This window comes from Balaenoptera acutorostrata, chromosome 12, assembly GCF_949987535.1.
Source record: "Balaenoptera acutorostrata chromosome 12, mBalAcu1.1, whole genome shotgun sequence".
In the NCBI taxonomy this organism is placed as follows: domain Eukaryota; kingdom Metazoa; phylum Chordata; class Mammalia; order Artiodactyla; family Balaenopteridae; genus Balaenoptera; species Balaenoptera acutorostrata.
In genome coordinates, this window is record NC_080075.1 from 29,631,552 (window position 1) to 29,658,430 (window position 26,879).

The window sequence follows — 26,879 nt, forward strand, 5'->3', positions numbered from 1 at the left end:
CCCAGCCTGGTTCTACTGACTCAGCTCAACCTGCTGCAGTCAATTCATCCCAGCCAGCTCCTGCCTCTTTGCCAGGTCCCGCCAAACCAGCTCAGCCAACTGTGACCAACCCAACCCAACCGGCTTGGACCAACCATACCCAGCCCCGTGTCCCTCAGTCCACTGCTCCTAGGCCTGCACCCTACCAAACTTCATCTGGCGCTTCTCTCCAGCGCGAGCCTGTTCCCCCTGCTGGGACTAAGCGCCAGTCCCCACCCAAGCTCCAAACCCAATTTCTACTCCAAGACTTCAGCAAGCAACGAGTTCCATGGAGGGAACCCAACGTGCCTGAGCCAGTCATGTCAAAGCCCATCGAACAAGAGCAGAGGCCAGAGCGAGAGGCCATGAAGAGGCGGGCTCAACAACAACGGGAGAATGCTGCCAGATACACCTCTTCGGGGAAGCTGCCATTTCTCACCGAGAGGGAAAAACAAATGGAAATTGCTGACTACTACGGATACGTCAAGTGAGAGCTGCTGGGATTCTTGGTGCCACCTTGGCTACCAGCTGTTCTTCCATACATAGGTAAGATAGGTATAGAACTGAATAAGTAAATGGAATACAATGACTAGATGAGTAATAAACCTTAAGAATTTTGAGATGCTGCTAACTGGGGCGTGAGAAAGGAAGGACTGAAAGTTGGATGGGAGAATGAAGGAAAGGGGTAAACACTGAGGAAAGAGGAAGGAACTTGGCCCAGGCCTAGGAAGGCCAACAGAGAGGTATGGATTTAGGAAAGGAAGCAGGAGTGAGGATGAAATGGCAGAAGTAAAAAGCAGGGTCAGAGGTCTGGGTTGAAAGAACACAATTTGAGGAGAGTTGAAGGGGACAGAAGATGAGTCTAGCTTTACTAGGAGAAATAGAAAAAGTCTCTTGGGGACGTTGGCCTTCAGTCTCACAACCACCACATAGGTATTTCAGAAAACAAGAGGTTCAGGACACATCTCTGAAAGGTCTGAGTTGCCTTATTCAGGTGTGATTATAGTGGGGGAATAGGGAAATCTACCAGAGAAGTGGCAAGGGCTCACAGTTATCCTAGGGGCAGCTGACGACAGGGGCAGAGCCAAGGGAACTGCTGGATCAGGAGGCCCACGAACAAATCAGGGGCATAGCCGCCTGTCACTTCCCTACCGGGAAGGAAGCCAGGTAGATTACTATAACCAAGGCACACTGGGGTCTTTACTGCATGGAGAACTTGGCTCCTGCCCGCAATCCTATGGCTCTGCGTCACACACAGGAAGTAGGGCCTCTGTGCAACCAGAAATGGGAATGGGACTGAAGGAGATTCAGCCCACAAATATCCGACCACCAGCTTCCACCTCTGCAGCCTGCCACCCTGTGTCTGCTCAACGCATCACAGAAACAAGTTTTCAAGGTGAGTATACAAACGGCAGAGAAAGTTGAAGAATGAGGTCGGCGTTCAAAAATGGGGTCAAATCGACAGCTGGGAAGTGGCGTAGCGACAGGTAGAATTTAGATCCTGAGCCTTTAATAACCACTACCTTCTCTCAGTGCTCTCTGTTTTTAGACTCTATAGAAGAACACCTAGGGCTTCCCTGGTGGCGCCTGCCAATGCAGGGGACACGGGTTCGAGCCCTGGTCTGGGAAGATCCCACATGCCGTGCAGCAACTAAGCGCGTGTGCCACAACGACTGAGCCTGCATTCTAGAGCCCGTGAGCCTCAACTACCGAAGCCCAGGCGCCTACAGCCCATGCTCCGCTACAAGAGAAGCCACCGCGATGAGAAGCCCGCACACCGCAACCAAGAGTAGCCCCCGCTAGCCATAACTAGAGAAAGCCCATGCACAGCAATGAAGACCCAGTGCGGCCAAAAAAATAAATACGTAGAATAAATAAGTTCAAACAATAAATAAATAAATAAACATAAATTAAAAAAAAAAAAAAGAACACCTAATGCAGGAGGGAAGGTGGGAGGGCCACTGTAAAGGTCATCTATGCTACATGTACAAGAACCCCGAGAGCACACCAATAGGTACCACATTTTTCACTGCTGTAGCCGATCACTCCCCCTGTACTATACCACACTGTGGCACTCCCTTCCCTCATCTACTGCTACAGTCTCTTTGGAAGGTGTTTCAGAACTCTTGTTATGAGAGTGCCAGTTGAACTGTCCTCACTTCCTTCATTTATACCAGGATTTAAGACCTTGTGCTCCGAGATCCTGTCCAGAGACCAAGCAGGCTAAGACTCTGTTGATATATTTCATCAGAAAGGGCTCTACCCCCTCTCCTAGTTCATGGTGTGAAGTGTTCGTAGCCTCTCGGGAAAGTGGGGAGAATTGAAAGGACTCTAGATGAGAATGCTAGGCTTTGTAAAACATTTCAGTGTGTTTTAAAAATAAGACTCATTTTGTATTGGACTTACAACAGTCCTATGAAATACAAAGAAAGCCAAGAATCAGTGACAGGAAATGATCACCAGTAAGAATTACAACAGTCACCGCTTACCTCGTAGCATAGGGCACTGTCCATGATCCTTAAGAAGAGTTAGCAGAAATGCCTTGCCCATCTTGCCCCTGAACCCCTTGAAAGGTACATGACTGCTGTGTTGGTGTTTAGGGGGAGCATCTCACTTACCAGGGACTGACTTCTCCCTTGATTCCTCTGTAGTGATGGAGACTTCCCCGCTGATGAAAAATTCCCTGGGATTGCAACCTCCAAGCCAGACAGCTTTCCTACGGACTGACAGAGAACTTGTCAAGATGAAACACCAGTCTGCGGGAGAAAGGGAAGAAGAGAATGATGGACATCGTTTCTGGGAAACTATTTTTACATTATGTTTTGTTTGTTCCTGGTAAAGAAACTGTCATCTTCTTAACGTTAAAACAAAATCTAAACCACTAAATTCAATAATACAGGAATATAACTTTCGAAAAACATTTCTTTGGCTGCGCAGCATGTGGGATCTTAGCTCCCCAGCCAGGGATTGAACCCACGCCTGCTAGCATTGGAAGCGCAGAGTCTTCACCACTGGACCACCAGGGAAGTCCCAGGAATATCACTTTTAAAGGAGAAGGTATAAACCCCTTGGTTACATGAACTGGAGATTTTTAGTAAGAAGTCAATATATTTGTTGTTAGGCACATTTTATGTTAGGCTGTCTCCCTGCACAGGATGCAGGCGCCTTGAAAATGGAAATCATATCCCTCTAGAGTACGTCCCTCTTCTTTCAGCTTTGCAGTTTGCTGCTCCGCTTGTTCAACCCCACCTAGTAATAACCTATACTTCCCTTGTTCCTGTTTTCCCATCTGGAAAACAGACAAAAGGCAACCAGACAACGCAAAGGTCTCAACAACTAAGGGATATCCAAAACCAGAGATGGCCAGAACTTCTGGATCCCTCATGAAACCTAGCCCGGTGTTCGATACGTAGGTATCATTAATACGTGCGTGTTGACTGAAACGGTTGAAACTCAATTCTTCCACTTCCCAGTTTACTTTTAGTCCTCACACAAAACCTGATCATCAAATTCCTTAATGCGAGGAATCACAGTGAAAAATCATATCTCAACTGACTTCTGTCAGATGAGTGAGAACTAAGGTTAATTCAGTGTATCTGAAGCATAGAAAGTGAGGGCAAAAGTGGCACAAGATGGGGCTAGAGGAGCAGAGAGGATTCTAGACCACGCAGAGTCTTCAAGGCCAACACTGTGTTTTCTAGTCTCAAAACAATGTTTGTGAGCGATGTTTATGAGCAATGTTCCAGCTTGCTTTGAAGGTTTCTTGTGTGAAGAATGGATTGGAAGGAAACAAGATATATGGACACTAGTTAGGACCTAGTCGCAACAGACAGGCAAGTTCAGTATTAGGATGTTGAGGAAGAGCTGACAGATTCCAAAGAAATGCAGGAGATAAACTGAAGCGGGCTTAATGGGGTATGAGATGGAGGAAAGGAAGGTCGTAGGGAATTCAAGGGTTTACTGCGCACATGAGCAAAGCCTCAAAATGAATCATTTGGACGTACAGAGGTAGATCTCCCAAACGACACCGGTTAGGAAGCAACGGTACGCCCTTCAGAATTCCCAGAGACAACACAAATCAACTGTTTCGATGGAAAATTCGGCGGGACCCTTGATTTCCATGGCAATATAGAGAAAAGAGACACTGATCTGGCCTGCCGGTATTTAGGAAGTTGTTAGCCTGACATCACATACTAGTATCATGTAAGTAGGCCGTCTGAAGTAGGAAGCTTAGGGGAAAAACCTTGAAGAAAACTTACAAGCTTAAGCCACACCTCTATACTACACCACCTTTCACAATTTCTTCTCAGATAAGCATCATCCCCATCAGTGAAGAAACTCGTATCTCATAATAGGAAAAACAGGCCTAAAGATTCAATGTGTGTCTTTGGAGGTCCCATCTATGCGCTATCTTCCTGGGACCAGAAAAGTCCCCAGGAAGATCAATCTTTTTGCACCCCTGAAAGCTTACCACCAAGGAAAATGACTAGGTCCACAGATTTCCTCCCTCAAACCAGCTTACCTCACACAGAAATCAGTAGCAACTCAGCCCTTACTCACATGATCACAGTCACAAGAGTGGTTAGGGAGAAAAGCACTAACCGGGGGAACTAAAACAGAGGCAATCCAGGCCAAGTTGGGCTGGTGGCAGATATCTGCTCCTTACGCTCGGGTGCATAATGCGACTCACCACAATGCCTTTTTCACAGACCCTTTTGAAAGTTTCTCCACAAAATCCAACAGCTCAACTTAGTTCATGACGCTTCAAGGTCAACGATCGTCAAGAGAAAAACATGCAATATGTCTTACAATGTTGGATTCCTTACAAATAGGACAAGGAAATAACCATGTAGACAAAACCAGAGCATTTGAACACATCTGTGTTCTACAAACACACCAGTGAATGCTATCAATAAGGTACTATGACATAAAACAAAATGAAAACTAGATGTGAGACTGTTCTCTTCAGTGTACAGACTTCGTGGCAGTTGCTCCACTCTCTAGCTACTTATATCGTTAACTCTCTGTTCTGTGAATACAAAATGAGGCCCAAGTGTGTCCACTTGTTTCCCACAGAAACCAAAAAACTTCCATGCATCTCTTTTCTCCTGTGCCCTTTCACCTTACCTGCTCCCAATTCTCCACCAATGTCCTCCTCTTTCTCTAATTATTCTCCTCTTCATTTTGCTTGGCCTTGCACCCAAGCATGCAAGACAGAGAGTCCTAGAGGTCCAAGATTCGAGAGTGGCTGTTTGCAAGGGGGAGGAGATTACAGTAACTGCCACACTGTATATACTTCTGTGCAAAGAAAAAGGGACAGTGTTCAGAACGTCTCTCACATAGAAAAAGAGCTGGATGGCAGGATACCTGTGTGGCCCAAGGAACTAGAGCTAGCAAATTATGGGCCAAAGAATTGCAACCAAAGGCTGGAAGAGGAAAGGTCTGCAACCAGCTCTGTCTCCTAGCTCTCTGGTATTTGCTGCCAACGGGCAGAGTCGATTTCGTGAAGCATCAAGCACTGAAAAGAAGACTCCTGCTGCTGGAAGTTGACAGGAAGTAACATCCAATGCAAGATCAAGGCTTGTCCTAGAAGCAATGCCCATAATGGAAGGAAAAAAAAAAAAAAAAAAGAAGAAGAAAGCGGAAGAGAAATGCTAAGTCGCAAGTCCAACCTGGCCCCCAGCCTAGCCCAGCCCAAGGAAGGCAGGAGTCAAGGAGAAGAAACTCGAAGAGAAGAGCCTTGGACCACAACATTCTCCACAAGGTACACTCAACAAACTTCACCCTACTCTTGAACCAAGCTACAAAAAGAGCTTCTTCATCCCTACTTTTGCTCCTTGAAAGCTGCTATCAGTTCACTCATTAGACACATATGATTTCAGAACAACTGTTAATAGTTCAAACTAGATGGCACTTTCCTTCCTAAGGATATTAATTAAGTTAAGATCTCTATAGCTCTAAGTATATGATACATAAAATAGAATACTCTGTAGAATATAAGCAACTGTTAGTTCATTATATTAATGAACGTCTGTAAGAAATGTTGCAATGATTTCCCTAATGGAAGAGCCTGGGGGAGGTAAGTCTGTCTTCTAGGATTTCCTCCCCAGAGCTCAGAAATGTAGGTGTTGTTTTAGCTCTCCTACACTCTCTTCACCCAACCCCGCCTTCCTCTTGGGGATCGGACCTCCCTATTGGCTAGCTCATACCTTCCAACTGCCTGCTTTGTGACATCACTCTCCTACCAAACCTACTACCACTTGGTAGAGTCTTGGGGTTTCCGTGGAGCTGTTTGGACCAGTAACCAGTGACCTCTGGACTGGACACGTGCGCCGTTCAGCTGCAGCCACTCAGACATCCTCTAGTGTTGTCTCCTCAGCCCTTGTACCTGCAGTTGATGGTTCCTCTTCTCTGACCATGTCAGGTAAGAAAAGACACTTTGGAAAGTTTTGCGTTCGATTTCTTTGGCCCCTAAATTGAGTAGGAGATTCAACATAGCAGGGAATGATGAGGGAAAGTATTGAACTACAAGTCTGGAGACCTAACTTCAGTTTTGACTTGGACGTTTACTATCTGTGTGACTTTGGACGAATCGCTGACTGTCTCACAAAGCCTGCTGCTTTCCTTATCTGTTACGTTAGGCTACCACATTGGGTTGATCACTCTGATCCCCTTCCTTTCCAGTATTGAGCCTTAAAGGGTACCCATGGAGAAAATGAAATCAGAGACTTCTCAAGAGGGTTTCAACAGAAACATAGAAAAGCCAGGTGACATAGAAAACTAGCAATATATACCAAGATGTTTCATCTCTAATGGTCTCCCTCCACTAGTACTGCGACCAGCTGAAAAGAGAGAATAGGGAGAGAGGATGGAGAGTACTGGGCTATATAGGGAGGCACAGAGTCAAACGTAAGGAAGTTGAGGATTGTTTTCATTAGCACAGGCCAACAGGAACCAAGAGATGGGAAAAAAAATATAAGAATCAAGAGGGAAAGCATAGAGGGGCTCTCAAGAAAAACGTAGTTTGCAATGGAATGCTGATGGGAACCAAAGATTTTAAATTAAAGCAGAAACAGCACAGAGGGAAATCTGCTCAGAGCAGGGCAAAACAAAGTTGATGGTAGCAAATCCTTACATTAACAGACTAAGAAGGAAAGTCAGGCCAGAACAGGGGATCACCAGGAAAGGCAGCTTATCAGAAAAGTCATACTCCGTTTTCTTTCTTTTATTGCCTCTCTGAATACAGTTGGCACTTGACAGTTTTGAATATAAACATTTTAGAAATATGTTTTAGAAATGATGCTTCCTATAAACAAGAAACCAAAGTGGTTATCTAGGGGGCTGATTTTCAGTGTTTTAGTCTTTCTAATTTTTAAACTAGGTAGACATTTTACCAATTAAACATTTTAAGTGGCATCTTCTAAATTGAATCAGAAGGACTATTTCCTTTGTGTGATATGTAGGTTCTAAGGCAAGGCTGCTTTTCATTTTCACAGTTATTTCCTTCCTAACACAGAGAGCACATTGATCAACAGCCATCGTTCGCTTGTAGATCTTAGCTACCGAAGGAGAAAAAGAAAAAGTCAAGCCCCACATCTCTAATTCCCCATTTAGGGAATTCCCTGGCGGTCCAGTGCTTAGGACTCGGTGCTTTCACGGCCAGGGCCACGCGGCGCGGCAAAAGAAAAAAAAAAAACAAACATCCACATTTATCGAAAACAATGTTGTGGAGTCCTTTGGATTTTCTTACATTTGAAAATCTTTTTTCGTTGGATTCTAGGGATGATGGTTTTTTGAGGTTTTGGGATGTCATCTTCCTGGATGTTGAAGATAATTCTAATCTAAGTTCTAGGATAAATACAAAAACCTTCCTGATACTTTTTAAGCTTCCTTTCTGCTTATTATATAAGTTATATTCATTGAAATATATATTTCTCCTAGGCTGAATACCTGTTACTTGCTGGGTAAAAATATGAATGAGCACAATCATGAAACTCTTTTACCCTTATTATTTTGCTGTCTGCTTCGTACCGCTTTTCATTGCAATACTTGTCTATATATGTTGTGGCTACCTATACATTCACATTTATTGCATTCTGTTGCTTGTTAGGCATTGTTTACTGATATACCGTCTCTGTCTGTATGCATTGGCTAGGAATTCATTCACCTCTATCACCTCTATCGTGTGTTTTGGTTAACAGCATTCACTAAAATAGAGCGGGCAACATTCACTTTCCTAATATTGCATGGATGGTACAGAATGTCATTTGTTAGTAAATTCATTAGGCTTTGATACTTGCCACATACCCCAGTTTTCATTAATATCTATGGATTCCTTTTTCGTTATGTAATGTGCTTGTCATGATTTTTCTTTGTCTTTCTAGAACTTATTGTATCTTCCTCCATATAAATCAGATGCAATATATCAGCTTATTCATCTATTAATTATTACTGCTATTATTATTGGTGGTGGTGTTATAACCACTTTATAGATGAGTAATCCGAAGTCATCAGATAACTTTTCTCTTTCCAAAAGCACTTAAGATATCCACTTGCGGGTAATCATTTTGAGGTAGGATGAGAATCCAGGCTTGAAGAGGGCAAAAATGACTCTTTCACAATTCACCAGTTGGACTGAGCTATACGTCAACTCTAGGTAATAGCATGGGAACTGTACAAGCAAAGGGAGACACTGAAGACGACAATGGTAATAGCCGTACTGTTTTCTAATGGACCAAAAAAATGCCTATATTGTAAGTTCTATTTCTCCTGCTTTCTGGCAGTATCATGCTCAGAGTAGAGTCCTGGCAAGGAAGTCAGGATACGTAGGTTCTGGAACCTGGTAATGATACTAACATAATGAGAGAACTTGAACAAGTCAACCCGACCTCTCTGAGCCTCAGTTTCCTTACTCACGAAATGAGACTGAGAAAATCGAAGTTCTCTAAGGGCCTCCTAGTTCTAAAATGCTTCCAGTCTAGGAAGTAGCATAGAAGTCAATACGAGTGCAGGCTGAAGGGAAAGACAGGGCAGGGAGAAGGTTGCTTCCAGCCTAGAGAACAATGTCTGAACCATACCACTTGGCTCTTCTGCCCATCTGTGCCCAAGATGGGAGCACAGGCAGTTAATACAGAAGAGTGGAAAACTGCTCAGTCCTTACAGCCATCATTAACTGTCTGATTTTGGGTTTCTCAGCAAGTATTGATAGTAGAGGTGTCCTGATAGCAAGAACCTTAAGATAATGCTGTTCCTCAAACGGACTGAGAATTTCTCAACCTCCCTGAGTTTTTCATGACCCTCTTGTTCTTACAGAAAATTTCCAAAATCCATCTCTACTTGGAACTCTGAAATCTCTGCAGCATTCTCTTCCTGTGGTGAGCAATGCAACTTCCCTAACACGAAGTGTCTGCAACTTCTCCAGAGTCTCTGCCCCTGCCGTCAGTTCGCCATCAGCTACTGGTACCTCTTTCCAGACACTCACGGGTAGTGCCTACCTTTACCAACATTCTAGCACGACTACGGTATCTGGAGTTACTGACCACAGCCAGATCTCCACTTCAGCTCCTTCCTATCCAGGCGTTCTTCGGTGGGACATCACACGAAGCACTGAAAAGAATTCTTCTTCACCCGGAGACTTTACTCTGGCACTCACTGACCGGCACACAGTTGCTTCCTCCATGTTTATGGCAGCCCACTATGATAAAACTTCAGACGCCAATAACATGGTCCCTCTATATCCATCGCTTTCTGCCAGCCTTGCTCAGGGAACACCATCTCAGATTCCAAATCAGGGGCATAGCCGCCTGTCACCTCCCTACCAGGAAGGAAGCCAGGTAGATTACTATAACCAAGGCACACTGGGGTCTTTACTGTATGGAGAACTTGGCTCCTGCCCGCAATCCTATGGCTCTGCGTCACACACAGGAAGTAGGGCCTCTGTGCAACCAGAAATGGGAATGGGACTGAAGGAGATTCAGCCCACAAATATCCGACCACCAGCTTCCACCTCTGCAATCTGCCACCCTGTGTCTGCTCAACGCATCACAGAAACAAGTTTTCAAGGTGAGTATACAAACGGCAGAGAAAGTTGAAGAATGAGGTCGGCGTTCAAAAGTGGGGTCAAATCGACAGCTGGGAAGTGGTGTAGAGACAGGTAGAATTTAGATCCCGAGCCTTTAATAACCACTACCTTCGCTCAGTGCCCTCTGTTTTGAGACTCTATAGAAGAACACCTAGGGCTTCCCTGGTGGCGCCGTGGTGAAGAATCCGCCTGTCAATGCAATGCGGGGGACACGGGTTCGAGCCCTGGTCTGGGAAGATCCCACATGCCGTGGAGCAACTAAGCCCATGTGCCACAACGACTGAGCCTGCATTCTAGAGCCCGTGAGCCGCAACTACCGAAGCCCACGCGCCTGCAGCCCATGCTCCGCAGCAACAGACGCCACCGCGATGAGAAGCCCGCACACCGCAACCAAGAGCAGCCCCCGCTAGCCGCCAACTAAAGAAAGCCCGTGCACAGCGATGAAGACCCAGTGCGGCCAAAAAAATAAATACGTAGAACAAATAAGTTCAAACAATAAATAAATAAACATAAATTAAAAAAAAAAAAAACCTAATGCAGGTGGGAAGGTGGGAGGGACACTGTAAAGGTCATCTATGCTACATGTACAAGAACCCCGAGAGCACACCAATAGGTACCACATTTTTCACTGCTGTAGCCGATCATTCCCCCTGTACTACCACACTGTAGCACTCCCTTCCCTCATCTACTGCTATAGTCTCTTTGGAAGGTGTTTCAGAACTCTCGTTGTGAGAGTGCCAGTTGAACTGTCCTCACTTCCTTCATTTATACCAGGATTTAAGACCTTGTGGTCTGAGATCCTGTCCAGAGAGCAAGCAGGCTGAGACTCTGTCTTTGTTGATACATTTCATCAGAAAGGGCTCTACCCCCTCTCCTAGTTCATGGTGTGAAGTGTTCGTAGCCTCTCGGGAAAGTGGGGAGAATTGAAAGGACTCTAGATGAGAATGCTAGGCTTTGTAAAACATTTCAGTGTGTTTTAAAAATAAGACTCATTTTGTATTGGACTTACAACAGTCCTATGAAATACAAAGAAAGCCAAGAATCAGTGACAGGAAATGATCACCAGTAAGAATTACAACAGTCACCGCTTACCTCGTAGCATAGGGCACTGTCCATGGTCCTTAAGAAGAGTTAGCAGAAATGCCTTGCCCATCTTGCCCCTGAACCCCTTGAAAGGTACATGACTGCTGTGTTGGTGTTTAGGGGGAGCATCTCACTTCCCAGGGACTGACTTCTCCCTTGATCCCTTTGTAGTGACGGAGACTTCCCCGGTGATGAACAATTCCCTGGGATTGCGACCTCCGAGCCAGACGTTTCGTGTGACACAAACTCAACAACTCCCCAAGTCCTGCAGTACCAGAAACAGTCACATACTTGAGAGTAACCCACCGTCTGAACTTGGGGACATTTCAGTGACAGCTCCAGTCCAGAGTGCCAGTCGTCTCCTGGCCCTGCCTCCAGCTCCAAGCCAGGGACAAACAGAGAGTAAGAACGTGGATGATATCAAAACCAAGCTTTCAAAGCCTCTGGATGCCTACCAGATCCCAACAGAGAACCAAGATCCTCCACTACGCCCTTTAGGAATCCCTGATATTCACCAGCCGCTGGCCTGCACCGATCCCCTCAGCCAAGAGGAGCAGCCTGGTTCTGAAAATGCTGATCTGAGAGAGAACAGCCGCAGTCGTCAGGACCTAGGGACACTTGAAAATGGGACTGAACCTAGCAGTGGTTTTGCAGACATGACGACACTGGCGGAGGAGAGTCACCTTCCCCAGCTCTTTAATTCTTTGAAAGATCTTGGTCAATCCCAAGGTCCCAACGTGATCAAAGCTAAAGACACCAGAGCCATTAAGGTGAATCAGGTGCAGGAAAAGCCAAGTGTCGTAAAGGTTCCCTCTCATCAACCCAGGAAGAACAAACAGAAAGCCTCTGAGCCTATCAGTGGTGCTCCCAAGGCCAAAAGCCAGCCAAAGAATCCAGAGTGCCTGTTAGGGGGAGAAGTGGTTCTATGCAATGCTGCAGTCAGTGACAGGGCTCCTGTGAACACGGCCAAGCACTCGCAAGGCAAACCTCAGAAAGCTGCATCCAGAAAGGTCAGCAAAACTAAGAGCCACGGGCAGGAAAAGACCAAAAGGACCAGAGGAAGAAACAAGGCTGAAGAGAACAAGCAGTCAGGGAACAAAGTCAAGGCAGAAGAGAAGCCAGCAATCCCCAACACGAAGCGAAAGGAACACCAAACTGAGCTTCTCCAAGAGAGCTTGCAAAAGCCTCGAACCTCCCTTGGCGTGCGCATGCTGGAGTCTGTGAAGGTCCTTCATGCGCTGGGGAGGAAGAATGAGACGAAAACTGGGCTCTCTTCCTGTCGGCTCTTGGGAAATGCAAGCAACCCCAAAGACCCCCAGCCACCCCCAGCTATCCAGCCATGGCGGCATACCCCACGTGAGGGGAAGAGTCCTGAGAAAACGCAGGTCCAAGCCCAGAAACCAGACAGCAGTGCTGAAACAGAGTGTCCCTCTCCATCCCAGTATGAGCGGCCTCCTCCTGGGAAGGTCAAGTTGATACCTCTGCCTTTTTCTGCCTGGGACAAGCCTCAAGCTCGACCCGCTCCTCGGAGGCCACAGTCTCTGGCCTCACGTCGGCCTGCTGGGGCTTACCGTGCCCAGCCTGGTTCTACTGACTCAGCTCAACCTGCTGCAGTCAATTCATCCCAGCCAGCTCCTGCCTCTTTGCCAGGTCCCGCCAAACCAGCTCAGCCAACTGTGACCAACCCAACCCAACCGGCTTGGACCAACCATACCCAGCCCCGTGTCCCTCAGTCCACTGCTCCTAGGCCTGCACCCTACCAAACTTCATCTGGCGCTTCTCTCCAGCGCGAGCCTGTTCCCCCTGCTGGGACTAAGCGCCAGTCCCCACCCAAGCTCCAAACCCAATTTCTACTCCAAGACTTCAGCAAGCAACGAGTTCCATGGAGGGAACCCAACGTGCCTGAGCCAGTCATGTCAAAGCCCATCGAACAAGAGCAGAGGCCAGAGCGAGAGGCCATGAAGAGGCGGGCTCAACAACAACGGGAGAATGCTGCCAGATACACCTCTTCGGGGAAGCTGCCATTTCTCACCGAGAGGGAAAAACAAATGGAAATTGCTGACTACTACGGATACGTCAAGTGAGAGCTGCTGGGATTCTTGGTGCCACCTTGGCTACCAGCTGTTCTTCCATACATAGGTAAGATAGGTATAGAACTGAATAAGTAAATGGAATACAATGACTAGATGAGTAATAAACCTTAAGAATTTTGAGATGCTGCTAACTGGGGCGTGAGAAAGGAAGGACTGAAAGTTGGATGGGAGAATGAAGGAAAGGGGTAAACACTGAGGAAAGAGGAAGGAACTTGGCCCAGGCCTAGGAAGGCCAACAGAGAGGTATGGATTTAGGAAAGGAAGCAGGAGTGAGGATGAAATGGCAGAAGTAAAAAGCAGGGTCAGAGGTCTGGGTTGAAAGAACACAATTTGAGGAGAGTTGAAGGGGACAGAAGATGAGTCTAGCTTTACTAGGAGAAATAGAAAAAGTCTCTTGGGGACGTTGGCCTTCAGTCTCACAACCACCACATAGGTATTTCAGAAAACAAGAGGTTCAGGACACATCTCTGAAAGGTCTGAGTTGCCTTATTCAGGTGTGATTATAGTGGGGGAATAGGGAAATCTACCAGAGAAGTGGCAAGGGCTCACAGTTATCCTAGGGGCAGCTGACGACAGGGGCAGAGCCAAGGGAACTGCTGGATCAGGAGGCCCACGAACAAATCAGGGGCATAGCCGCCTGTCACTTCCCTACCGGGAAGGAAGCCAGGTAGATTACTATAACCAAGGCACACTGGGGTCTTTACTGCATGGAGAACTTGGCTCCTGCCCGCAATCCTATGGCTCTGCGTCACACACAGGAAGTAGGGCCTCTGTGCAACCAGAAATGGGAATGGGACTGAAGGAGATTCAGCCCACAAATATCCGACCACCAGCTTCCACCTCTGCAGCCTGCCACCCTGTGTCTGCTCAACGCATCACAGAAACAAGTTTTCAAGGTGAGTATACAAACGGCAGAGAAAGTTGAAGAATGAGGTCGGCGTTCAAAAATGGGGTCAAATCGACAGCTGGGAAGTGGCGTAGCGACAGGTAGAATTTAGATCCTGAGCCTTTAATAACCACTACCTTCTCTCAGTGCTCTCTGTTTTTAGACTCTATAGAAGAACACCTAGGGCTTCCCTGGTGGCGCCTGCCAATGCAGGGGACACGGGTTCGAGCCCTGGTCTGGGAAGATCCCACATGCCGTGCAGCAACTAAGCGCGTGTGCCACAACGACTGAGCCTGCATTCTAGAGCCCGTGAGCCTCAACTACCGAAGCCCAGGCGCCTACAGCCCATGCTCCGCTACAAGAGAAGCCACCGCGATGAGAAGCCCGCACACCGCAACCAAGAGTAGCCCCCGCTAGCCATAACTAGAGAAAGCCCATGCACAGCAATGAAGACCCAGTGCGGCCAAAAAAATAAATACGTAGAATAAATAAGTTCAAACAATAAATAAATAAATAAACATAAATTAAAAAAAAAAAAAAGAACACCTAATGCAGGAGGGAAGGTGGGAGGGCCACTGTAAAGGTCATCTATGCTACATGTACAAGAACCCCGAGAGCACACCAATAGGTACCACATTTTTCACTGCTGTAGCCGATCACTCCCCCTGTACTATACCACACTGTGGCACTCCCTTCCCTCATCTACTGCTACAGTCTCTTTGGAAGGTGTTTCAGAACTCTTGTTATGAGAGTGCCAGTTGAACTGTCCTCACTTCCTTCATTTATACCAGGATTTAAGACCTTGTGCTCCGAGATCCTGTCCAGAGACCAAGCAGGCTAAGACTCTGTTGATATATTTCATCAGAAAGGGCTCTACCCCCTCTCCTAGTTCATGGTGTGAAGTGTTCGTAGCCTCTCGGGAAAGTGGGGAGAATTGAAAGGACTCTAGATGAGAATGCTAGGCTTTGTAAAACATTTCAGTGTGTTTTAAAAATAAGACTCATTTTGTATTGGACTTACAACAGTCCTATGAAATACAAAGAAAGCCAAGAATCAGTGACAGGAAATGATCACCAGTAAGAATTACAACAGTCACCGCTTACCTCGTAGCATAGGGCACTGTCCATGATCCTTAAGAAGAGTTAGCAGAAATGCCTTGCCCATCTTGCCCCTGAACCCCTTGAAAGGTACATGACTGCTGTGTTGGTGTTTAGGGGGAGCATCTCACTTACCAGGGACTGACTTCTCCCTTGATTCCTCTGTAGTGATGGAGACTTCCCCGCTGATGAAAAATTCCCTGGGATTGCAACCTCCAAGCCAGACAGCTTTCCTACGGACTGACAGAGAACTTGTCAAGATGAAACACCAGTCTGCGGGAGAAAGGGAAGAAGAGAATGATGGACATCGTTTCTGGGAAACTATTTTTACATTATGTTTTGTTTGTTCCTGGTAAAGAAACTGTCATCTTCTTAACGTTAAAACAAAATCTAAACCACTAAATTCAATAATACAGGAATATAACTTTCGAAAAACATTTCTTTGGCTGCGCAGCATGTGGGATCTTAGCTCCCCAGCCAGGGATTGAACCCACGCCTGCTAGCATTGGAAGCGCAGAGTCTTCACCACTGGACCACCAGGGAAGTCCCAGGAATATCACTTTTAAAGGAGAAGGTATAAACCCCTTGGTTACATGAACTGGAGATTTTTAGTAAGAAGTCAATATATTTGTTGTTAGGCACATTTTATGTTAGGCTGTCTCCCTGCACAGGATGCAGGCGCCTTGAAAATGGAAATCATATCCCTCTAGAGTACGTCCCTCTTCTTTCAGCTTTGCAGTTTGCTGCTCCGCTTGTTCAACCCCACCTAGTAATAACCTATACTTCCCTTGTTCCTGTTTTCCCATCTGGAAAACAGACAAAAGGCAACCAGACAACGCAAAGGTCTCAACAACTAAGGGATATCCAAAACCAGAGATGGCCAGAACTTCTGGATCCCTCATGAAACCTAGCCCGGTGTTCGATACGTAGGTATCATTAATACGTGCGTGTTGACTGAAACGGTTGAAACTCAATTCTTCCACTTCCCAGTTTAGTTTTAGTCCTCACACAAAACCTGATCATCAAATTCCTTAATGCGAGGAATCACAGTGAAAAATCATATCTCAACTGACTTCTGTCAGATGAGTGAGAACTAAGGTTAATTCAGTGTATCTGAAGCATAGAAAGTGAGGGCAAAAGTGGCACAAGATGGGGCTAGAGGAGCAGAGAGGATTCTAGACCACGCAGAGTCTTCAAGGCCAACACTGTGTTTTCTAGTCTCAAAACAATGTTTGTGAGCGATGTTTATGAGCAATGTTCCAGCTTGCTTTGAAGGTTTCTTGTGTGAAGAATGGATTGGAAGGAAACAAGATATATGGACACTAGTTAGGACCTAGTCGCAACAGACAGGCAAGTTCAGTATTAGGATGTTGAGGAAGAGCTGACAGATTCCAAAGAAATGCAGGAGATAAACTGAAGCGGGCTTAATGGGGTATGAGATGGAGGAAAGGAAGGTCGTAGGGAATTCAAGGGTTTACTGCGCACATGAGCAAAGCCTCAAAATGAATCATTTGGACGTACAGAGGTAGATCTCCCAAACGACACCGGTTAGGAAGCAACGGTACGCCCTTCAGAATTCCCAGAGACAACACAAATCAACTGTTTCGATGGAAAATTCGGCGGGACCCTTGATTTCCATGGCAATATAGAGAAAAGAGACACTGATCTGGCCTGCCGGTATTTAGGAAGTTGTTAGCCTGACATCACATACTAGTATCATGTAAGTAGGCCGTCTGAAGTAGGAAGCTTAGGGGAAAAACCTTGAAGAAAACTTACAAGCTTAAGCCACACCTCTATACTACACCACCTTTCACAATTTCTTCTCAGATAAGCATCATCCCCATCAGTGAAGAAACTCGTATCTCATAATAGGAAAAACAGGCCTAAAGATTCAATGTGTGTCTTTGGAGGTCCCATCTATGCGCTATCTTCCTGGGACCAGAAAAGTCCCCAGGAAGATCAATCTTTTTGCACCCCTGAAAGCTTACCACCAAGGAAAATGACTAGGTCCACAGATTTCCTCCCTCAAACCAGCTTACCTCACACAGAAATCAGTAGCAACTCAGCCCTTACTCACATGATCACAGTCACAAGAGTGGTTAGGGAGAAAAGCACTAACCGGGGGAACTAAAACAGAGGCAATCCAGGCCAAGTTGGGCTGGTGGCAGATATCTGCTCCTTACGCTCGGGTGCATAATGCGACTCACCACAATGCCTTTTTCACAGACCCTTTTGAAAGTTTCTCCACAAAATCCAACAGCTCAACTTAGTTCATGACGCTTCAAGGTCAACGATCGTCAAGAGAAAAACATGCAATATGTCTTACAATGTTGGATTCCTTACAAATAGGACAAGGAAATAACCATGTAGACAAAACCAGAGCATTTGAACACATCTGTGTTCTACAAACACACCAGTGAATGCTATCAATAAGGTACTATGACATAAAACAAAATGAAAACTAGATGTGAGACTGTTCTCTTCAGTGTACAGACTTCGTGGCAGTTGCTCCACTATCTAGCTACTTATATCGTTAACTCTCTGTTCTGTGAATACAAAATGAGGCCCAAGTGTGTCAACTTGTTTCCCACAGAAACCAAAAAACCTCCATGCATCTCTTTTCTCCTGTGCCCTTTCACCTTACCTGCTCCCAATTCTCCACCAATGTCCTCCTCTTTCTCTAATTATTCTCCTCTTCATTTTGCTTGGCCTTGCACCCAAGCATGCAAGACAGAGAGTCCTAGAGGTCCAAGATTCGAGAGTGGCTGTTTGCAAGGGGGAGGAGATTACAGTAACTGCCACACTGTATATACTTCTGTGCAAAGAAAAAGGGACAGTGTTCAGAACGTCTCTCACATAGAAAAAGAGCTGGATGGCAGGATACCTGTGTGGCCCCAAGGAACCAGAGCTAGCAAATTATGGGCCAAAGAATTGCAACCAAAGGCTGGAAGAGGAAAGGTCTGCAACCAGCTCTGTCTCCTAGCTCTCTGGTATTTCCTGCCAACGGGCAGAGTCGATTTCGTGAAGCATCAAGCACTGAAAAGAAGACTCCTGCTGCTGGAAGTTGACAGGAAGTAACATCCAATGCAAGATCAAGGCTTGTCCTAGAAGCAATGCCCATAATGGAAGGAAAAAAAAAAAAAAAAAAAGAAGAAGAAAGCGGAAGAGAAATGCTAAGTCGCAAGTCCAACCTGGCCCCCAGCCTAGCCCAGCCCAAGGAAGGCAGGAGTCAAGGAGAAGAAACTCGAAGAGAAGAGCCTTGGACCACAACATTCTCCACAAGGTACACTCAACAAACTTCACCCTACTCTTGAACCAAGCTACAAAAAGAGCTTCTTCATCCCTACTTTTGCTCCTTGAAAGCTGCTATCAGTTCACTCATTAGACACATATGATTTCAGAACAACTGTTAATAGTTCAAACTAGATGGCACTTTCCTTCCTAAGGATAGTAATTAAGTTAAGATCTCTATAGCTCTAAGTATATGATACATAAAATAGAATACTCTGTAGAATATAAGCAACTGTTAGTTCATTATATTAATGAACGTCTGTAAGAAATGTTGCAATGATTTCCCTAATGGAAGAGCCTGGGGGAGGTAAGTCTGTCTTCTAGGATTTCCTCCCCAGAGCTCAGAAATGTAGGTGTTGTTTTAGCTCTCCTACACTCTCTTCACCCAACCCCGCCTTCCTCTTGGGGATCGGACCTCCCTATTGGCTAGCTCATACCTTCCAACTGCCTGCTTTGTGACATCACTCTCCTACCAAACCTACTACCACTTGGTAGAGTCTTGGGGTTTCCGTGGAGCTGTTTGGACCAGTAACCAGTGACCTCTGGACTGGACACGTGCGCCGTTCAGCTGCAGCCACTCAGACATCCTCTAGTGTTGTCTCCTCAGCCCTTGTACCTGCAGTTGATGGTTCCTCTTCTCTGACCATGTCAGGTAAGAAAAGACACTTTGGAAAGTTTTGCGTTCGATTTCTTTGGCCCCTAAATTGAGTAGGAGATTCAACATAGCAGGGAATGATGAGGGAAAGTATTGAACTACAAGTCTGGAGACCTAACTTCAGTTTTGACTTGGACGTTTACTATCTGTGTGACTTTGGACGAATCGCTGACTGTCTCACAAAGCCTGCTGCTTTCCTTATCTGTTACGTTAGGCTACCACATTGGGTTGATCACTCTGATCCCCTTCCTTTCCAGTATTGAGCCTTAAAGGGTACCCATGGAGAAAATGAAATCAGAGACTTCTCAAGAGGGTTTCAACAGAAACATAGAAAAGCCAGGTGACATAGAAAACTAGCAATATATACCAAGATGTTTCATCTCTAATGGTCTCCCTCCACTAGTACTGCGACCAGCTGAAAAGAGAGAATAGGGAGAGAGGATGGAGAGTACTGGGCTATATAGGGAGGCACAGAGTCAAACGTAAGGAAGTTGAGGATTGTTTTCATTAGCACAGGCCAACAGGAACCAAGAGATGGGAAAAAAAATATAAGAATCAAGAGGGAAAGCATAGAGGGGCTCTCAAGAAAAACGTAGTTTGCAATGGAATGCTGATGGGAACCAAAGATTTTAAATTAAAGCAGAAACAGCACAGAGGGAAATCTGCTCAGAGCAGGGCAAAACAAAGTTGATGGTAGCAAATCCTTACATTAACAGACTAAGAAGGAAAGTCAGGCCAGAACAGGGGATCACCAGGAAAGGCAGCTTATCAGAAAAGTCATACTCCGTTTTCTTTCTTTTATTGCCTCTCTGAATACAGTTGGCACTTGACAGTTTTGAATATAAACATTTTAGAAATATGTTTTAGAAATGATGCTTCCTATAAACAAGAAACCAAAGTGGTTATCTAGGGGGCTGATTTTCAGTGTTTTAGTCTTTCTAATTTTTAAACTAGGTAGACATTTTACCAATTAAACATTTTAAGTGGCATCTTCTAAATTGAATCAGAAGGACTATTTCCTTTGTGTGATATGTAGGTTCTAAGGCAAGGCTGCTTTTCATTTTCACAGTTATTTCCTTCCTAACACAGAGAGCACATTGATCAACAGCCATCGTTCGCTTGTAGATCTTAGCTACCGAAGGAGAAAAAGAAAAAGTCAAGCCCCACATCTCTAATTCCCCATTTAGGGAATTCCCTGGCGGTCCAGTGCTTAGGACTCGGTGCTTTCACGGCCAGGGCCACGCGGCGCGGCAAAAGAAAAAAAAAAACAAACATCCACATTTATCGAAAACAATGTTGTGGAGTCCTTTGGATTTTCTTACATTTGAAAATCTTTTTTCGTTGGATTCTAGGGATGATGGTTTTTTGAGGTTTTGGGATGTCATCTTCCTGGATGTTGAAGATAATTCTAATCTAAGTTCTAGGATAAATACAAAAACCTTCCTGATACTTTTTAAGCTTCCTTTCTGCTTATTATATAAGTTATATTCATTGAAATATATATTTCTCCTAGGCTGAATACCTGTTACTTGCTGGGTAAAAATATGAATGAGCACAATCATGAAACTCTTTTACCCTTATTATTTTGCTGTCTGCTTCGTACCGCTTTTCATTGCAATACTTGTCTATATATGTTGTGGCTACCTATACATTCACATTTATTGCATTCTGTTGCTTGTTAGGCATTGTTTACTGATATACCGTCTCTGTCTGTATGCATTGGCTAGGAATTCATTCACCTCTATCACCTCTATCGTGTGTTTTGGTTAATAGCATTCACTAAAATAGAGCGGGCAACATTCACTTTCCTAATATTGCATGGATGGTACAGAATGTCATTTGTTAGTAAATTCATTAGGCTTTGATACTTGCCACATACCCCAGTTTTCATTAATATCTATGGATTCCTTTTTCGTTATGTAATGTGCTCGTCATGATTTTTCTTTGTCTTTCTAGAACTTATTGTATCTTCCTCCATATAAATCAGATGCAATATATCAGCTTATTCATCTATTAATTATTACTGCTATTATTATTGGTGGTGGTGTTATAACCACTTTATAGATGAGTAATCCGAAGTCATCAGATAACTTTTCTCTTTCCAAAAGCACTTAAGATATCCACTTGCGGGTAATCATTTTGAGGTAGGATGAGAATCCAGGCTTGAAGAGGGCAAAAATGACTCTTTCACAATTCACCAGTTGGACTGAGCTATACGTCAACTCTAGGTAATAGCATGGGAACTGTACAAGCAAAGGGAGACACTGAAGACGACAATGGTAATAGCCGTACTGTTTTCTAATGGACCAAAAAAATGCCTATATTGTAAGTTCTATTTCTCCTGCTTTCTGGCAGTATCATGCTCAGAGTAGAGTCCTGGCAAGGAAGTCAGGATACGTAGGTTCTGGAACCTGGTAATGATACTAACATAATGAGAGAACTTGAACAAGTCAACCCGACCTCTCTGAGCCTCAGTTTCCTTACTCACGAAATGAGACTGAGAAAATCGAAGTTCTCTAAGGGCCTCCTAGTTCTAAAATGCTTCCAGTCTAGGAAGTAGCATAGAAGTCAATACGAGTGCAGGCTGAAGGGAAAGACAGGGCAGGGAGAAGGTTGCTTCCAGCCTAGAGAACAATGTCTGAACCATACCACTTGGCTCTTCTGCCCATCTGTGCCCAAGATGGGAGCACAGGCAGTTAATACAGAAGAGTGGAAAACTGCTCAGTCCTTACAGCCATCATTAACTGTCTGATTTTGGGTTTCTCAGCAAGTATTGATAGTAGAGGTGTCCTGATAGCAAGAACCTTAAGATAATGCTGTTCCTCAAACGGACTGAGAATTTCTCAACCTCCCTGAGTTTTTCATGACCCTCTTGTTCTTACAGAAAATTTCCAAAATCCATCTCTACTTGGAACTCTGAAATCTCTGCAGCATTCTCTTCCTGTGGTGAGCAATGCAACTTCCCTAACACGAAGTGTCTGCAACTTCTCCAGAGTCTCTGCCCCTGCCGTCAGTTCGCCATCAGCTACTGGTACCTCTTTCCAGACACTCACGGGTAGTGCCTACCTTTACCAACATTCTAGCACGACTACGGTATCTGGAGTTACTGACCACAGCCAGATCTCCACTTCAGCTCCTTCCTATCCAGGCGTTCTTCGGTGGGACATCACACGAAGCACTGAAAAGAATTCTTCTTCACCCGGAGACTTTACTCTGGCACTCACTGACCGGCACACAGTTGCTTCCTCCATGTTTATGGCAGCCCACTATGATAAAACTTCAGACGCCAATAACATGGTCCCTCTATATCCATCGCTTTCTGCCAGCCTTGCTCAGGGAACACCATCTCAGATTCCAAATCAGGGGCATAGCCGCCTGTCACCTCCCTACCAGGAAGGAAGCCAGGTAGATTACTATAACCAAGGCACACTGGGGTCTTTACTGTATGGAGAACTTGGCTCCTGCCCGCAATCCTATGGCTCTGCGTCACACACAGGAAGTAGGGCCTCTGTGCAACCAGAAATGGGAATGGGACTGAAGGAGATCGAGCCCACAAATATCCGACCACCAGCTTCCACCTCTGCAATCTGCCACCCTGTGTCTGCTCAACGCATCACAGAAACAAGTTTTCAAGGTGAGTATACAAACGGCAGAGAAAGTTGAAGAATGAGGTTGGCGTTCAAAAGTGGGGTCAAATCGACAGCTGGGAAGTGGTGTAGAGACAGGTAGAATTTAGATCCCGAGCCTTTAATAACCACTACCTTCGCTCAGTGCCCTCTGTTTTGAGACTCTATAGAAGAACACCTAGGGCTTCCCTGGTGGCGCCGTGGTGAAGAATCCGCCTGTCAATGCAATGCGGGGGACACGGGTTCGAGCCCTGGTCTGGGAAGATCCCACATGCCGTGGAGCAACTAAGCCCATGTGCCACAACGACTGAGCCTGCATTCTAGAGCCCGTGAGCCGCAACTACCGAAGCCCACGCGCCTGCAGCCCATGCTCCGCAGCAACAGACGCCACCGCGATGAGAAGCCCGCACACCGCAACCAAGAGCAGCCCCCGCTAGCCGCCAACTAAAGAAAGCCCGTGCACAGCGATGAAGACCCAGTGCGGCCAAAAAAATAAATACGTAGAACAAATAAGTTCAAACAATAAATAAATAAACATAAATTAAAAAAAAAAAAAACCTAATGCAGGTGGGAAGGTGGGAGGGACACTGTAAAGGTCATCTATGCTACATGTACAAGAACCCCGAGAGCACACCAATAGGTACCACATTTTTCACTGCTGTAGCCGATCATTCCCCCTGTACTACCACACTGTAGCACTCCCTTCCCTCATCTACTGCTATAGTCTCTTTGGAAGGTGTTTCAGAACTCTCGTTGTGAGAGTGCCAGTTGAACTGTCCTCACTTCCTTCATTTATACCAGGATTTAAGACCTTGTGGTCTGAGATCCTGTCCAGAGAGCAAGCAGGCTGAGACTCTGTCTTTGTTGATACATTTCATCAGAAAGGGCTCTACCCCCTCTCCTAGTTCATGGTGTGAAGTGTTCGTAGCCTCTCGGGAAAGTGGGGAGAATTGAAAGGACTCTAGATGAGAATGCTAGGCTTTGTAAAACATTTCAGTGTGTTTTAAAAATAAGACTCATTTTGTATTGGACTTACAACAGTCCTATGAAATACAAAGAAAGCCAAGAATCAGTGACAGGAAATGATCACCAGTAAGAATTACAACAGTCACCGCTTACCTCGTAGCATAGGGCACTGTCCATGGTCCTTAAGAAGAGTTAGCAGAAATGCCTTGCCCATCTTGCCCCTGAACCCCTTGAAAGGTACATGACTGCTGTGTTGGTGTTTAGGGGGAGCATCTCACTTCCCAGGGACTGACTTCTCCCTTGATCCCTTTGTAGTGACGGAGACTTCCCCGGTGATGAACAATTCCCTGGGATTGCGACCTCCGAGCCAGACGTTTCGTGTGACACAAACTCAACAACTCCCCAAGTCCTGCAGTACCAGAAACAGTCACATACTTGAGAGTAACCCACCGTCTGAACTTGGGGACATTTCAGTGACAGCTCCAGTCCAGAGTGCCAGTCGTCTCCTGGCCCTGCCTCCAGCTCCAAGCCAGGGACAAACAGAGAGTAAGAACGTGGATGATATCAAAACCAAGCTTTCAAAGCCTCTGGATGCCTACCAGATCCCAACAGAGAACCAAGATCCTCCACTACGCCCTTTAGGAATCCCTGATATTCACCAGCCGCTGGCCTGCACCGATCCCCTCAGCCAAGAGGAGCAGCCTGGTTCTGAAAATGCTGATCTGAGAGAGAACAGCCGCAGTCGTCAGGACCTAGGGACACTTGAAAATGGGACTGAACCTAGCAGTGGTTTTGCAGACATGACGACACTGGCGGAGGAGAGTCACCTTCCCCAGCTCTTTAATTCTTTGAAAGATCTTGGTCAATCCCAAGGTCCCAACGTGATCAAAGCTAAAGACACCAGAGCCATTAAGGTGAATCAGGTGCAGGAAAAGCCAAGTGTCGTAAAGGTTCCCTCTGATCAACCCAGGAAGAACAAACAGAAAGCCTCTGAGCCTATCAGTGGTGCTCCCAAGGCCAAAAGCCAGCCAAAGAATCCAGAGTGCCTGTTAGGGGGAGAAGTGGTCCTATGCAATGCTGCAGTCAGTGACAGGGCTCCTGTGAACACGGCCAAGCACTCGCAAGGCAAACCTCAGAAAGCTGCATCCAGAAAGGTCAGCAAAACTAAGAGCCACGGGCAGGAAAAGACCAAAAGGACCAGAGGAAGAAACAAGGCTGAAGAGAACAAGCAGTCAGGGAACAAAGTCAAGGCAGAAGAGAAGCCAGCAATCCCCAACACGAAGCGAAAGGAACACCAAACTGAGCTTCTCCAAGAGAGCTTGCAAAAGCCTCGAACCTCCCTTGGCGTGCGCATGCTGGAGTCTGTGAAGGTCCTTCATGCGCTGGGGAGGAAGAATGAGACGAAAACTGGGCTCTCTTCCTGTCGGCTCTTGGGAAATGCAAGCAACCCCAAAGACCCCCAGCCACCCCCAGCTATCCAGCCATGGCGGCATACCCCACGTGAGGGGAAGAGTCCTGAGAAAACGCAGGTCCAAGCCCAGAAACCAGACAGCAGTGCTGAAACAGAGTGTCCCTCTCCATCCCAGTATGAGCGGCCTCCTCCTGGGAAGGTCAAGTTGATACCTCTGCCTTTTTCTGCCTGGGACAAGCCTCAAGCTCGACCCGCTCCTCGGAGGCCACAGTCTCTGGCCTCACGTCGGCCTGCTGGGGCTTACCGTGCCCAGCCTGGTTCTACTGACTCAGCTCAACCTGCTGCAGTCAATTCATCCCAGCCAGCTCCTGCCTCTTTGCCAGGTCCCGCCAAACCAGCTCAGCCAACTGTGACCAACCCAACCCAACCGGCTTGGACCAACCATACCCAGCCCCGTGTCCCTCAGTCCACTGCTCCTAGGCCTGCACCCTACCAAACTTCATCTGGCGCTTCTCTCCAGCGCGAGCCTGTTCCCCCTGCTGGGACTAAGCGCCAGTCCCCACCCAAGCTCCAAACCCAATTTCTACTCCAAGACTTCAGCAAGCAACGAGTTCCATGGAGGGAACCCAACGTGCCTGAGCCAGTCATGTCAAAGCCCATCGAACAAGAGCAGAGGCCAGAGCGAGAGGCCATGAAGAGGCGGGCTCAACAACAACGGGAGAATGCTGCCAGATACACCTCTTCGGGGAAGCTGCCATTTCTCACCGAGAGGGAAAAACAAATGGAAATTGCTGACTACTACGGATACGTCAAGTGAGAGCTGCTGGGATTCTTGGTGCCACCTTGGCTACCAGCTGTTCTTCCATACATAGGTAAGATAGGTATAGAACTGAATAAGTAAATGGAATACAATGACTAGATGAGTAATAAACCTTAAGAATTTTGAGATGCTGCTAACTGGGGCGTGAGAAAGGAAGGACTGAAAGTTGGATGGGAGAATGAAGGAAAGGGGTAAACACTGAGGAAAGAGGAAGGAACTTGGCCCAGGCCTAGGAAGGCCAACAGAGAGGTATGGATTTAGGAAAGGAAGCAGGAGTGAGGATGAAATGGCAGAAGTAAAAAGCAGGGTCAGAGGTCTGGGTTGAAAGAACACAATTTGAGGAGAGTTGAAGGGGACAGAAGATGAGTCTAGCTTTACTAGGAGAAATAGAAAAAGTCTCTTGGGGACGTTGGCCTTCAGTCTCACAACCACCAGATAGGTATTTCAGAAAACAAGAGGTTCAGGACACATCTCTGAAAGGTCTGAGTTGCCTTATTCAGGTGTGATTATAGTGGGGGAATAGGGAAATCTACCAGAGAAGTGGCAAGGGCTCACAGTTATCCTAGGGGCAGCTGACGACAGGGGCAGAGCCAAGGGAACTGCTGGATCAGGAGGCCCACGAACAAATCAGGGGCATAGCCGCCTGTCACTTCCCTACCGGGAAGGAAGCCAGGTAGATTACTATAACCAAGGCACACTGGGGTCTTTACTGCATGGAGAACTTGGCTCCTGCCCGCAATCCTATGGCTCTGCGTCACACACAGGAAGTAGGGCCTCTGTGCAACCAGAAATGGGAATGGGACTGAAGGAGATTCAGCCCACAAATATCCGACCACCAGCTTCCACCTCTGC

The 26,879-nt window shown here is 46.2% G+C and overlaps 1 protein-coding gene across 1 annotated transcript in view; it reads right to left on the reverse strand.

Moving 5' to 3' along the window:
• The window catches only part of LOC103001698 (uncharacterized), a 187,293-nt gene that overhangs the window by 124,436 nt on the left and 35,978 nt on the right, over window positions 1-26,879 (reverse strand). The window lies entirely within an intron of this gene.